This window comes from Amblyomma maculatum, chromosome 4 (genome assembly GCF_055883805.1).
Source record: "Amblyomma maculatum isolate TAMU_Amacu chromosome 4, ASM5588380v1, whole genome shotgun sequence".
Lineage (NCBI taxonomy): Eukaryota > Metazoa > Arthropoda > Arachnida > Ixodida > Ixodidae > Amblyomma > Amblyomma maculatum.
Genome location: NC_139347.1, coordinates 198,062,120 through 198,077,011, shown reverse-complemented (window position 1 = coordinate 198,077,011; position 14,892 = coordinate 198,062,120). Strand labels below are relative to the sequence as shown.

At 46.4% G+C, this 14,892-nt stretch overlaps 1 long non-coding RNA gene across 1 annotated transcript; it reads left to right on the top strand.

Moving 5' to 3' along the window:
• The first annotated feature begins 8,277 nt into the window (after positions 1–8,277).
• On the top strand, positions 8,278–13,026 carry LOC146193968 (uncharacterized). The gene is made up of 3 exons (XR_014706502.1): positions 8,278–8,341; positions 9,877–10,028; positions 12,789–13,026. It is a non-coding gene; the product is annotated as an uncharacterized LOC146193968 (long non-coding RNA).
• The last annotated feature ends 1,866 nt before the right edge of the window (positions 13,027–14,892 follow it).

The window sequence follows — 14,892 nt, the reverse complement described above, 5'->3', positions numbered from 1 at the left end:
GAAGCTACCGAGCTTGGCGGTTGTGTTTTTTGCTGGATACGCAGTTATTTATGCAACAGATCTCACTTTTTGCAGACTGAGGATGGCCCAACATCCTCTCATTTCACTTCCCATGGAGTCCCTTACTCTTACTCTTCCCTGCCTTGTCGACTTAATACCGCCGTCGGCGCAACATTCAATGTATGCAGAAGACATCTGTATCTGGGCATCAGGAGCTACGCGCCCACAAGTGAGAGCGAGGCTTCAAAAGGCGACAAGTATAGTTGCGGCCTACCTCCACCTGCAAGGTCTAGAGATATCAACCGAAAAGTGTTTGCTAGATGCATTTACACGGAAGAACATGTCACCTTACAAGGTACGCATTGATGGTAGACCAATACACTACAAAAGCAGCCATCGTTTTCTAGGAGTGATCATCGACCGAAATCTTTTGTGGATTCCCCGTTTTCATTCATGAAAAAGAGGCTGACAGCGATTGCTCACGTACTTGCCTTTTGGGGGGAAAGTCATGGGGAGCGTCAGTGCGGTAAATGCTCCTGCTGTTCAATTATATATTTATGGGATTCCTTCGGCACAACTTACCGGCACTTGGAAATGTCAGAAAAACTAAGAATTCCACCGAGCGTTCAAGCTCAAACTCTGCGAACCTGCCTGGGATTGCCGAAGAGTGCCTCTACGGCTGCTACCATATTAATTGCACAGGAGCATCCCGTAACTACCTACCTAACAGTTGACTCCTTGAGGGCACATTTCCAACACATCCCCCGGGTTCCCTCTCATCATTTGGTCAGTCACCCTACTACCAGGCCGCGTTCATCGTTTACAGGGACCGTTGATGCATATCGCGCTATTCTGCCGTCCCAATTTACACCCGCATCTAGACCGTCCTCTCCACTATGGAGCCTGCATCAACCACACGTGCTTATTTTAATACCCGGCATTCGGAAGAAAGTAGAGCTATCGCCGACAGATCTAAAACAAGTCCCTCTAGAATACTTTCATGACATACAAATCATTTGCACGCCTACACCGAGCGTTCAGTGAATACTGTGAGTGCTTCAGGCTCCATGGTCATATCCGCAACTACTAAATAAATAAGAGTTGGGAGAATTCTCCAGACTTCTTCAACAGCCGCAGAGCTAACCGCTCTTCGTGTCGCAATTAGGCATATCAGTCAGCAGAGCCCTCAGCGGTGATCTATTTTCACAGATTCAAATGTAGCCCTGCAAGCTTTAAAAGCAGCGTTTCGCCGTGGAGCCCATAAGAAACTCGTCGCGGAAATACGAGAACTTTATCACTATGCCATAAATGGAGGCCATGGTATCATATTCCGATGGCTTCCAGGATACATCGGTATAGAGGCAAACTGGCAATCTCCGGGCGGACGAGGTCGCGCCAACAGCCGTCGGTGGTGAAGGAAGGCCTCCCAGGCACGGCTCCGCTGCATGGAAATCATGGGCCTGATCGATAGGCTCTGATTGTGCTGCTATGTTGCGTCATATGACTGTGACGTGATGTGATGTGGCGTGATATGGCTTTGATGTGACTATAATGACTTCATCCATCCCTCTATTATCCATTACTTTTATATTCACTCACCCCCTTCCTCCAGTGCAAAGTAGCAAGCCGGTTTCTTTTACCGGTTAAACACCCTTCCTTTCCTCCTTCTTGCCGTTTTTGTGACCCTCACAGACTGTTACAAGGACCTCATACTTGGTATAGATTTTTTTTACACGAGCATAGTACTCTCATTATTGTTTCGCCGCAATTAGTCGTTCAGTCGTGTCCGACTCTTCGTGACCCTATGGACCATGTCACGCCACGCTTTCCCGTCTCTCACAATCTTCCTAACATCACATAACTTCATCTGCAGTGCCTCGAGAACGCCATCTAACCATCGCGTTCGCTGCCTACCCCTTCTCCGGCGACGCTCAACCTTTCCCAACATCAAATCTTTCTCCAGCGACTCCTCTCTTCTCATCAGATGACCAAAGTAGCTGAGCTTTAACTTTAGCATTTGACCCTCCAATGAACAGTCAGGGTTTATGGTCGACAATATCGACTGATTTGATCTTCTGGCAGTCCAAGGAACTCTCAAGAGTCTTCGCCAGCACTACAATTCAAGCGCGTCAATTCTTCGGCGGTCAGCCTTTTTCACAGTCCAACTCTCGCATCCATACATCACAACTGGAAAGACCATAGCACGAGTTATACGGATCTTGGTTGGCAGACTAATGTCTCTGCTCTTTACTAGGCGGTCAAGACTAACCATTTCTCTCTTTCCCAGAAGCAGGCGTCTCCTAATTTCATGGCTGCAGTCTCCTTCCGAGGTAATCTTGGAGCCCAAGAAGAGAAAATCTGTCACAGCTTCCACTTCTTGTCCATTGATGCTCCAAGACTTGATAGGGCAAGACGCCATGATCTTTGTCTTTTTAATGTTCAGTTTAGACCCAAACTTCTCACTCTCTTCTGGTACGAGCCTCAGAAGTCTCTTGAGTTCCACTTCACTTTCTGCCATTAAAGTAGTATCATCCGCATATCTAAGGTTGTTGATACGTTTTCCAGCAATCTTCACTCCAGCTGAAGACTCGTCCAGACCGGCCTTCCTCAAGATGCACTTTTAATATAGGTTAAATAGGCAGGGCGACAGTATGCAGCCTTGCCTCACTCCTTTCTCAATCAAAAGCTATCAGTAAGACCATGCCCAGTACTGACTGTGGCCTCTTGTCCTTCATACAGGTTCCTGAGGAGACAGATGAGGTGAATCGGAACTCCCATCTCTTGGAGAGCTTGCCACAATCTGCTGTGATCTACGCAGTCAAACGCTTTCGCATAATCGATGAAGCAGAAGTAGATGGGTTTCTGGAACTCTCGCTTTTTCCATGATCCATCGAAGGTTGGGAATTTGGTGTCTAGTTCCTCTGCCCTTGCGAAACCCAGCTTGCACGTCCGGAAACTCCCGATCCATATACTGCTGCAGCCTACCTTGGTGGATTTTCAACATAACCTTGCTAGCATGCGAAATAAGCGCGATCTTGCGGTAGTTGGAACAATCTTTGGCACTGCCTTCCTTTGGAATGGGGATGTCAACTGACCTCCTCCAATCCTGTGGCCACTGCAGGGTTGTCCAAATCTTCTGACATAATGTATGCATAATGTTAACAGCGTCATGGTTGAGGTTTTGAAGCAACTCAGCTGAAATGCCATCAATTCCGCTAGCTTTGTTCTTAGCAAGGCTGGCTAAGGCCCATTCAACTTCACTCTTCAGGATGCCCGGCTGGAGATCAGTAATCACAACCGTCTTATGTTGGGTTTGTACATTCGGATCCTTCTTGTACAGTTCTTCTGTGTATTCCTGCCATCTCTTCTTTATCTCTGAGGCTTCAGTGAGGTCCTTGCCTTGTTTGTCCTTTATCACGCCCAGCTTAGCACAAAAGCTTCCTTTGATATCTTTGATTGTCTTATACAGAGCTCTTGTGTTCTTTAATAGGCTGTTCTCCCCAACTGCTTGGCACTGTGTGTTCAGGAAGGCATTCTTATCTCTCCTTGCTATTTTCTGAAAATCCGCATTGAGAACCTTGTATCTTTTTCTTTCCCCCATAACCTTTGCCATCCTCCTTTCCTCAGCTATTTGCAAAGCCTCTTCAGATAATCAGTTTGCTTTCTTGCATTTATTTTGCTTTGGAACTACCTTAGTAGCAACTTCTTGTATTATATCACGAACATCAGTCCACATTTCTTCGGGCTCTGTGTCTTCTAGATCTAATTCTTGAAATCGAATCCTCCCTTCCATAGCATATTCTAATGAAATTTAGTCCAGATCATACCTGAAAGGCCTTCTAGTTTTCTGCGTTTTCCTCAATCAAAGCTTAATTTTGGCAACAAGAAGCTGATGATCGGTGCCACAATTGGCCCCAGGCATTGTTTTTCGCAATCGCCGCATACGGTCAAGTTTTCTTCGCCTGCAACGACGACTGCAGACTCCGAAAGATGCCACGCACCTCCGCGCGTCGTTGACGCGGACATAACCATTCTGCCGCGCTCAACTGCCCTCGTTGCGATCAGGTGCGAAGACCAGTACTGTGCTGCCGGCGTTGCCGAACAGAACGCAGAGCTGTTACATTATGGCGTCTATGTGTAGCGCGGTACAGTCCATCTAACCAACGGTCTAGCGGGTGTAGCTCCTATAAACTTCGTGAACCAATAGCAACACATCGCTAAGGCGGCACGGTAGCTTACTTTAAAGATGTCATAGACGCTCACAACTGGTTTGCTCTGTAGACTGCAACGTCCGCCAGCCAAACTCTAAAATTCGACTTTGATGTGAACACCGGCCCCGCCGGGGTGGTGCAGTGGTAAGACGCCCGACTACTGTGCCGGAGTTCCCGGGTTCGAACCCGACCACGGCGGCTGCGTTTCGATGGAGGCGAAACGAAGTGGCGTCCGTGTGCTGTGCGATGTCAGCGCACGTTAAAGATCCCCAGGTGGTCGAAATTACTCCGTAGCCCTCCACTACGGCTCCCCTTTCTCTCTATCCACTTTCACTCCCACCTTCATCCCTTCCCTTACGGCGCGGTTCAGGTGTCCACAGAGCAAGTGTGACAGATACTGCGCCTTTCCCTTCCTATGAACCAACCAACCAACCATGTGAACACCGCTCTATCACCGGAAGTGAAGGGAAGACTCTTCGGGCAACTCTCTTGGTTTCAAGAATGCTTTTCGTACGCCTCCGCGGTCAAACAGACGCCCTTACCCAACACCGCATAATAACCCATGAACATATTGGACTAGTTCGATAGAGCTACTACCAAGTGTCGCCGCGGGAACGCGAAGTAATCGCTCAAAAGGTAGACGAGATACTGAATGACGGTGTCATACAGCCATCGAGGAGTCCCTGGGCTTCACCTGTTATTGTTGGCTACGGTAAGCTAAATCGGGTCGCAAAAACGACGCCTAGCCGTTGCCACGCATTGATGACTTGTCAAACCAGCTATGCACACGCGCTACGTTTCATCGCTTGAACTTAAGAGTGGCTATTGGCAGATCTAAGTCGATAGAAGAGATCGCGAGAAGCCAGCATTTCTCACGCCCGACGGACTTTATGAATTCAAGGTCCGAACATTCGAATCTTGCTCCGTTCCAGCAAAATTTCAGCGAAAGATGGACTCAATTTTATCTGGCCCTAAATGGCAAACGTGTCTATTCTGCTTGGACGACATTATTGTGCTTTCGGCAACGTTCGAGAAAGACCTTCTATGTCTTCCATCATGATACGGACTATAAACTCTGCCAGCTTCACGTTAAAACCTCCGAAGTGTCACTTTTTTTATAAAGAGCTCCCATTCGTTTTGCCACGTCGTCATCCATCAAAATCACAGACCAATTTCACGAAACCTGCAGCCGTTGTAGAATTTCCTACTCCTTCTGACAAAAAGACATGCAGTCTGCCGTTTTCGGGCTTCGGCGCCTATTACCACTGATTCATTCAAAACTTTTCAAGAATAGCAGCCCCATTGACTCGTCTCACCCGAGATGAGGAACAGCAAAAGGCATTCGACGAGCTATGGCATCGTTTGCGGACAACACCTGTGATTGCTGACTTCGATACCCGTGGCGAGACTGGTCCACACAGATGCCAGCAACATGGGCCTCGATGCTGCACTCACCCGATGGCAGTCGTTGCATACGCCAGACGGACGTTGGGCCACGCTGAATACTATATTTCTACTACTGAAAAAGAATGCCTCGTGGTTTTATCGGTGGTGATGAAATTTCAACCTTATCTTATGGCCTGCACTTTCTGGTTTTGAGCGGCCATCACTTTTTCTACTGGTTCACAAACTTCCAAGACCTTTCAGGACACCTGGTACGATGGAGTTTACGGTTACAGGAGCTCCACATGACCATCGTGTATAGGTCTGGGCATCAACACAACGATGCCGATTGCTCATCCGGTTCGCCTGTAGAAGCTGTGCGTGAAGACGAAGAACCACTTTCGCATTACCGCAACCGTCGACACAATCACTGTTTCACACAGCGATGTCAGTTATCGGCTCTCGCACTACTCATCAATGCTCCGGAAGCGCGTACTACGAGGTACCCCGTCCTTCACCAGAGCGCAGTCCTCTTTTGGCATACGATGTTATACAAGACCAACTTCGCGCCAAAGGGAAGAGATTATTTTCTCGTCGTGAAAAGCCTATTCGCGAAGAAATTTTGCAAGCATGTCATGAGACCACCGCGGGTCACTTGGGGTATGCTCGAACTTTGGCTCAGATTAAAAAGAGTTATTACTGGTCAAAGCTCACGGCGGTAGTATACACTACGTTCGAACGAGCCACTATTGCCATCGACGGAAAACCACGCTTGTGAGACAGGTTCGTAAACTGCATTCTTCGCAAGTACCCAAGCACCTATTTGAGCAAGCTGACATGAATCTGCTGGGCCATTTTCCAACTCCCTCTTCAGGCAACAGGTGGATAATCATCGCTACGGATTGTGTCACGCGTTACGCTGAAACCAAATCCCTCCAGCGCGGCCCGCCAATTGAGGAAGCGAACCTTTTCATCAAGCGTATCGTCCTGAGGCACGGCGCCCGACAGTTAGAGTAGCGGACTGAGACACCGCTTTCACTGCCAAGCTGCTGGAACCTATCATGCAGCTGAGCAGCACTACTCGTGGTATATCAGCGGTCTACCACTACAGACGAATGGCTTCAACGAACGCTTCAACAAAACTCGCCGACATTATGTTTATGTACGTGGATGTTTAACATCGGTCTTGGGATGACGTATACTGTCGTACGTCACATTCTCGTACAACACGGCGCAACAAGAAACCAAGCAAATGACGCCTTGCTTTCTAATGTATAGCCGTGAACTGTCAACAATGCTGGAAGCCATTTTTGACAGTTCGGCGCATGCGGATGCTCTTCGCGAGCCTCGTGCCGCGACGTAAAACAACTGAAGCCCCGTTTCGACCTGAACTGGGTTCTCTTGGCGTGCTGCCCGGGGTCGTACGGGTCAACACCAATTAAAGCCTTCTTGTTGAACGGATACATGACAATATAATGCTGGCTTAGCTGAAATAGGTCCACAAACACAGCAGTTTAGTTTTGAAAGCATTAAAAACAGGGGATTTGAACTCCTTAAATAAGCTCGCTTGTTGGTCACTCGTATGGAGTTACACAAATTCAGATGACGCTTATAATGATTTATTGAACATTTTGCACGCGCTTAGGCTGAATACCTCCACTGAACGCAATCAGGTCTTCCAAAACAATATTTAGCGGGAAAGCCTTGAACCACCCGCAAACATTTAAAATATATCAAAACCAAGAATCGCTGACATCACTCGTTTTTACATTAAAGGAGTTCAAGTGCGGAATGAACTGAACGGGGAACTATGGCAGACAAAGCATGCGAACTATGAACACTTGTTTGCTGATATTTCTTCTCGACGCTCTGACTTTCTCTGGAATGTGATAAACAATGTCTTAGCTGAGCAAAGTAAAAAAAAAAAAAAATTATGTCACACACTTGATGCTTAAAGGGGTCGTGAAACGTTTTCCGGAAATTTTGCACTGCTTGGTAAAATGGAATCCTTGTCCTGCATCAAATAATATACCGCGATTCGTTTCATCGCCCGCGTTGATTTAATAGCGACAAAAACAGAATTTCGGTTTCATAGCGCGCGTCCTCCTCAACTCAACAGATACGTCATAGCGCTAAGCCAGTGAGAAGCTCCCGTTGCCGGAGCCTGCTGAGCCAAAGTTGACCGAGCTCGGTGTATTTTAGAGGTTTTAATTGTGCCCTACTCTACGCTCACACAGGGTTTTTTAATATGGCCGACGCCTAGGTTCCTCCGTGGGTTCCAGCGTCGCTGCTATAGTGAACTAGAATATAGTCGGTTACATCGTGGGCTTTGAGCCCTACGCCGACGCAACTTTTCGGGTGCCAGGTCGGCGAAGATGGAGCCTGCGAGCGACCGGTACAGTAACACTTGTATCGAGAGGCCGCGGTAACCGCGGCCCAACACCGGCTTGCAGAAGCCCCGACCGTCAGCCTCCCGATCCCAGCCGTTTCGGAACTACGCATTGGTATGTATGCCCGAGCCTTGCAGCCTAGCCTACGTTTGACCGTTGCGAGAGTGTGCAATCGCTAACCAAAGCTTTCGAACAGGTGCAGCTGCGGGCGGTGCGTGCCGATGCCGACTGCTCTTGAGAGCATCTGGCGAGATCCCGGCGGCGACTACTTAGTAGAAGTAGCCGTCTGGGTGTTACAGATCATCCGCATTTACTCCAAATGCTTCTTGATCATGGACTGCTAGTCGAGAACACAAGGTAAGAACCTTGAGCGAAAGGCAACATAACTTGAACAAGCGGCCATCCGTTTTTCATTTTCTCGAGTAAGAAATGCTGTAATGAAATTTATTACGGAAGGCAGTGTTAATAAAAGAAAGCTTCCCTTTTAACGTTACTTACTTGCGATCATCTACACTGTCTACAGTGTCGATATTGCGCCACGTTAGCGCGAACACAACATCGCTGGTTTTCATATTTTTCTTGTTTTCGTAGAAGGTGCGCATGAGCATGACGTTTCATCATGCAAATTACTAATTTGCTTAATTCCATGCACGAGTAAATGAGAAAATACGCTTCATCTGATAGTGTGAACTTGAAAATGGAAAGGGCATTGCACATTGATGTGAAGTAACGGCAAAAAAAAACGCTGTCCGGACACATTTGCTTGTTTTATTAGCCAGGTATGACCTTCAGCAAGGGCAGCACTTCAAAACATGAATACATAAGGAATGCCACAAGAAATGGAGTAAATAAGTGCAAAAGCAATCTCATTTCGGAGGACTCTGTGCTAAGTGAAATTGCATGCAGTGAAGTAGCCTGTCTCCTGCCGAAGCCGTGGGAAAATGCACTAAAAAACGACACAGAAGATAATAACACACAGAGCAGGACTGGCTTCTGCAGACGATCACTAACTAGCCCGACAACTCTTGTTATAGCCTGTCCCCACTTGCTGCCAGAACAATCACCATACCAGCACTCAAAGTTTTATTTGCTAGTTTTTTTTTTGCCCACTTGCATTAGGTGAGTGTTGTATAGTGTGCAAATATAATTAAAAAAATTGACTTCACTGATACCATCCTCAACACCTGCACACAGTAAACTTCTCCAAAATGCTTTGACACTGACATTTTACATGTGCTGAACGGTGACAACCAAAAAAAGAAGAAAGACATTCCGCCAAAGGCCTGTACACCGAAACTTCCACAGCTTGAGTAAGTGTTGGAAATTTTACAGTTAGCAAATGAAGTTATAGAGTAGTTTTGCGGCACTTGTAGAAAGTCTGGCACGTGGCGTGTTGTGGGAAAACAACTGAGAGCCGTTGACAGAAGTGGACTTGTCTTTTATGGCTCCTTCGAATAGAATGACGCCATGTACAGAGCTGCTTAATGCATAAGTCGCATATTTAACATCTTCGTGCTATGGGGATGATATCAGCGTGGACATTGACATCGGCCACAACACTAGTATAGAGGGTGTAAGACGACTACTAGGTTTTGTCAGTCAAAAGCTGCATTGCCTTCAGGCATTATTTTGCTGCAGTAGCTAATTGTGATTGCAATAAAGTTCTAATATTTGGTGGGTCTCATTCTCTCTCAGTCACCTGCAGCAGAATTCAAAGTTTGCCATACTTCTAGGGAGAATAAATTCACAGTGAAAGTTACACTGTACAGCTTCTGTTAGATGGGAATTAATGGTACAGATGCATGAATAACTTTCAAATTTGTAAAAGACCTAAACCATATTTTCATTTTGCTATGCTGAAAAGTGAATATTGCTTTTTCTCTTCTCAACAGGAGGCACCGCTACATCTGCTACAGCCAGCTTGCGCACTGGCTTTGGGGATGCCTCGGCAGACATCACAGTAAAGTCCTCCCTATTTGTGATGCAAGCCAAATAAGGGAAAGGTTTCCATCTGACAGTTACACTGGTTTCCAGTTTGCACAAGGTTTGTAGAGTCATCACCTTATTCATTCTGAAACAAGCCGGAAAATATGAGAAGAGAGAATTGCAGACAGCTGGACTAATAACTGGAATTTTACTAAAGGATAGAGGCAAAAGAAGACTTGCCCAGAGAGCGCCCATCTCGGCGGCGGGAGGTGGTTAGTTCGAAACCCACCGCCAGACACCCACCTGTAAAAATGGGTACAAGCGTCCCCCGGCCTGGCGCTCGGCTTTTCCAGGGGTGTGCGCTTGGGAGAAGCTCCGTAAACCCCGCTGCGCGCCCCTCCTCCGCAGTGGGCCCAAACCCAGTTTCGAACCTCGCAGCCTGCAAAGGTGGTTCTGTTTGTCTTGCAAAGGTACTTCCTTTGACCCTCACCTGAAGTGCTCCCTTAGAGCCTCAGCTGCAGCAGTCCTAGAAAAAAGGGCCACATAATGGGCTGTTGCCGCGCAAGGCGGACTTATTGTTGTCCGATGACGGAACAAATCACTGCCACATCGGCGCAACTATTTGGGCCGTGACCCCTTTTCCCAAGCATTTCACCCCAGAAGAGCTGAGCACCAGGCCGGGGGAAAGCTTGTACCCATTTAAAAACCGGTGGGTAACCGGCGGCACCAGGAATCGAACCCGGTACCTCCCGAATGAGAGGCGGAGGCTCTACCACAAGGCCACCGCTTGTTTTTTTTTTTCTTTATTTCCGAGGTATACATGAACAACAAATTGTCACACTTAATAAAACACTTCAGCTGCCCTTGAGCTGACGCGTGTGAGGTTAAAATTTATTCAATTTTACCAGGTCATCCAGAACTTCTGCCCACTGTGGTGGGTCGGGGAGCGCGCAGATACATTCCCGTAGATAAACAGCACTTTCAACAAAATTTTCACGTACACTGCGAATGTTAATATCTTCATGCCTTACTTGCATCCGTGTTTTCCACAAACTGTGGAGGCCCAGAAGCATTATTAAATCTTAGGGTACGTCTTCGTTCTCCACTGGTAAAAACCGGATGCCATAAGGGTTTAGTGGTAGCTCTTTTTTAATTGTTCTTTGTAGCACGTCCCAATGAAATACTGCATCCCAGCAGTCTAAAAATATGTGTTCAATTGTCTCTGGCTTCTTGCAAAGCAGGCAGTTTGTCGTCCAAGGGACATAGATTCCTTTTTCGTGAAGCCAGGTTTTGACGGGTAGAGTGTTCGAGTGCAACTTAAAAAAGAACGTTTTGGCAGCCGGTCGAACTGGCATCCACTTCACTCGTTTTAAAATATCCTGCCCTGGGCCTCCACGGTAGGGCTCTCGATACAAAGGTGCCGGCAGCATTATTTCCACTAGGTCCTTATACAGCTTTTTCTTGCCAACACTGTACAAATATTCGGTCAGAAAAAAGGGCCACATAATGGGCTGTTGCCGCGCAAGGCGGACTTATTGTTGTCCGATGGCGGAACGAATCACTGCCACATCGGCGCAACTATTTGGGCCGTGACCCCTTTTCCCAAGCATTTCACCCCAGAAGAGCCGAGCACCAGGCCGGGGGAAAGCTTGTACCCATTTAAAAACTGGTGGGTAACCGGCGGCACCAGGGCCCCAGGGCCCCAGTGTTTTGGGGGCTCTCCGAAGGCCCCAAAACACTGTTGACTGATTTCTTAGCCACACACACGCCCTTAGCCTTTGCAGTATAGTGTGCCTTTGGATTTGGATCTGTGGCTTCCCTTTTGTAACGAGTGGTCCTTGACCATAAGGAATTTGCTTTTTTCAGATGATTTTTTAGACCCTTTCTGCTTTCCACGCTTTCACTGCTTTGGGGGTTTTTCGTGCACGTGCATTTCTGTGCGAATCTTCTTTTGCCTCTTTCCTTCAGTAATATTTCAGTTGTTAGTCAAACTTTGTCTTGTGCTCCTCTCTTCTCACGTGTTTCGTCTTCTCGCTGGTTTTAAGATGAATCAGTACCAACTCATCTAGTTGTTAGTCTTGTTGATATCGCTAGCCTGACTGCACTCACTGCTCGGCAAATGCCTCTCCCATATCCATCCGAATAACCCGATCCTGTGCTAGGTGCATGATTCTCGCAAACTTCCGAATTTCATCTGCTTGCCCGAGTTTTTGCAGCCCCCTGCTACACTTGCCTTCACTAGGAATCTAAAAGACATATATAGGCTCACTTAGAATGAATTTTGTGTACTCACTCCCTTCCTATACCTTTGACGGGTAGAATTTTTCATTTTTTTTTTGGAACTGACCGCAGATACATCATAATGGGGGAGGCATCATAATAGATGCCTCTCCCATATCCATTCAAATAACCCGATCCTCTGTCAGCTGCATCCATATGATCCCCGCAGACTTCCTAATCTCATCTGTCTGCCCGAATTTCTGCCGCCCCCTGCTACGCTTGTCTTCCCTTGGAATCTACAAGGCATATATAGGCTCACTTAAAATCAATTTTGTGTACTCACTACCCACCTATACCTTTGATGGGTGGAATTTTTTTTAGCACTGACCGCAAATGCATCATAATTGTGCAGTTGTGTATATACCTGCTTGTATAGATGCCTCTCTCATATCCATCCAGATAACCCGATCCTCTGTCAGCTGCATCCATATGATCCCCGCAAACTTTTTAATCTCACCTGCCTGCCTGAGTTTCTGCTGCCCCCTGCTATACTTGCCTTCCCTTGGAATCTACAAGACATATATAGGCTCACTTAGAATGAATTTTGTGTACTCAATCTCTAGCTATACGTTTGTCGGATGCACTTTTTTTTATTTAGCACTGACCTCAACACATCATGATTGTGAAGCTGTATATACACATTTGTATATTTAGGAGAGAGGAAGACAGCGAAGAAGCATGAATAAAAGATGTCTTGCTCTAGGTCAACTTCCTTCTAGCCTAAAAATTTTGTATGCACTGATGAACCTGCGGCCAACCAATAAATTATTTTAAAAGCAACATGTCTCTCTTTAACACTCATTTGGTAACATTAGATAATGCCCAAATGTACTACAAAGTGGTGGTCCTTGTGGCACTGACAAACCTAGATTTTCTAGTTGCCGCGTTCACCTTTACACGGACTCGAAAAATAGTGGCTCATGGGGAATAGAAAAATCAAACGGTTTTCTGCAAAAGCTGCTTTAAAAGGTGGCCACTGTTTGCAGCATTTTGCAGTCTCATTTAGAAACAAGCCAACATAATCTGCAATCTGTAGACATGCATACAATAATAAGTGCCTTATACTTTGAAATGTACCAGACTTTAACGAGTCATAAAACAGCGTGCTGAAAAGGTATGTGTAGTAAAGCCTCCTTCGTTGATGATATCCATAGTTTGCATGGAAACATCTGCACCAGAACCTGCATGACGTTGAGTTAATTGGCCTGCTGGTTGAATATGCCACCAAAATGCTGGTAATACAATGAACTTTGTCAGTGCTGGAGTCAAGTCTGGAAATATAAAGTTGGGATGATATAATTGTGAAATCTTTTGCTGCTGAATTCACTGCAGGCTAGAATGTAACAGAATTAAAGGGCAGCTGTAGACGTAAGGGCAGCCCACATTGTCACGGCATCTTATGCGTCCTAGTGCACATATCTACATACCGTGCATGTTTGCTAGTAAACAATGTAACCACAGATTTGCGAAGCACCAAGAATGCTACACTGATGCTGTCTGAGTAGCTGCTTGTGTCGCTGAATATTGTGAAAGCCTTTTGATGGAACGAAAACTGCTTGGTGAATACTTATGCAGAGTGAGGTTGGTCAGGAGAGCAGGTGATATGTACACCTTCGCAATTTAACCATACATGCACAGACTGTATGATACTCATACAAATTGAAAAATATAAGGCAAGGAATTGAACTGAAGACTTCGCGGTTCGACAGTCCAAACTTCTGCTACATGTGCTTTGGGCTGTGTGTGCTAGCCCGCTTGCATGCTAATCGCCCGAGCCAGGAAAATGGTACACATCCATACGAGCACCACTCCCAGTACTCTTTAACATGTACATTGATGGTACAATCATATGAGCACCACTCCCAGTACTCTTTAACATGTACATAGAAGTGCAGGTGTTTGGGATAAACCTTGGCTGCCGCAATGCACCTCAAACAATGTCATGTTACCAAGAATAGCAAGTTGGGCTTGTTGGTTTTCCATCCTGAGGTAACAGCGCAAAATGTGGATGGGAGCACAAGACGAGAAGACGATGAGACATTGTGTCGTCTTCTCGTCTTGTGCTCCCATCCACGCTTTGCGCTGTTACTTCAGAATGTTATGTGCCTGCCCAATATCTGCATAATTGTCCCACGAACCACTTTGTGTGTATTTACGACTACTTGCACAACTCCGTTGCCAACCACTGATGACGAGCAGCTGAACAGCAGTTTTTCACGTACACTCCGCTGCCATTAATTACAAATGCTATCACGCTACGACTTCCCATACCACCCCAGCTAACATCGGTGTGTAATGACTGAACCTTTGGTGCGTTTGCATGTTCTCGGGATACTGAAGAAATCCATGGTACCAATTAGTAGATTCAAGCAACTTAATCTGACATACATGTTGTGAGAATATTACAACTATATCCATGTATACACAGATCTGTATCACCACAAGCGTCACCTACAATTGTGGTGATGCCGCTCAGAACATGACTCTTTTTTTTTTAGGGCATAATTCTCCACAAACCGCTGCTGAGCTTGTGGCCCCTTTGTAAGAAGCTCTTCACATCTGTGGGAAATCACTTCAGAAGTGGTGTGCACTCACAGTTTCAAAGCCTGATTACAAATTTTTGGAAGTTTTCAACACCACACCCTTACCAGCCTTTGGCCTTTGGCACTACACATCACTGAGTTCCTTATATCTACTTGTGC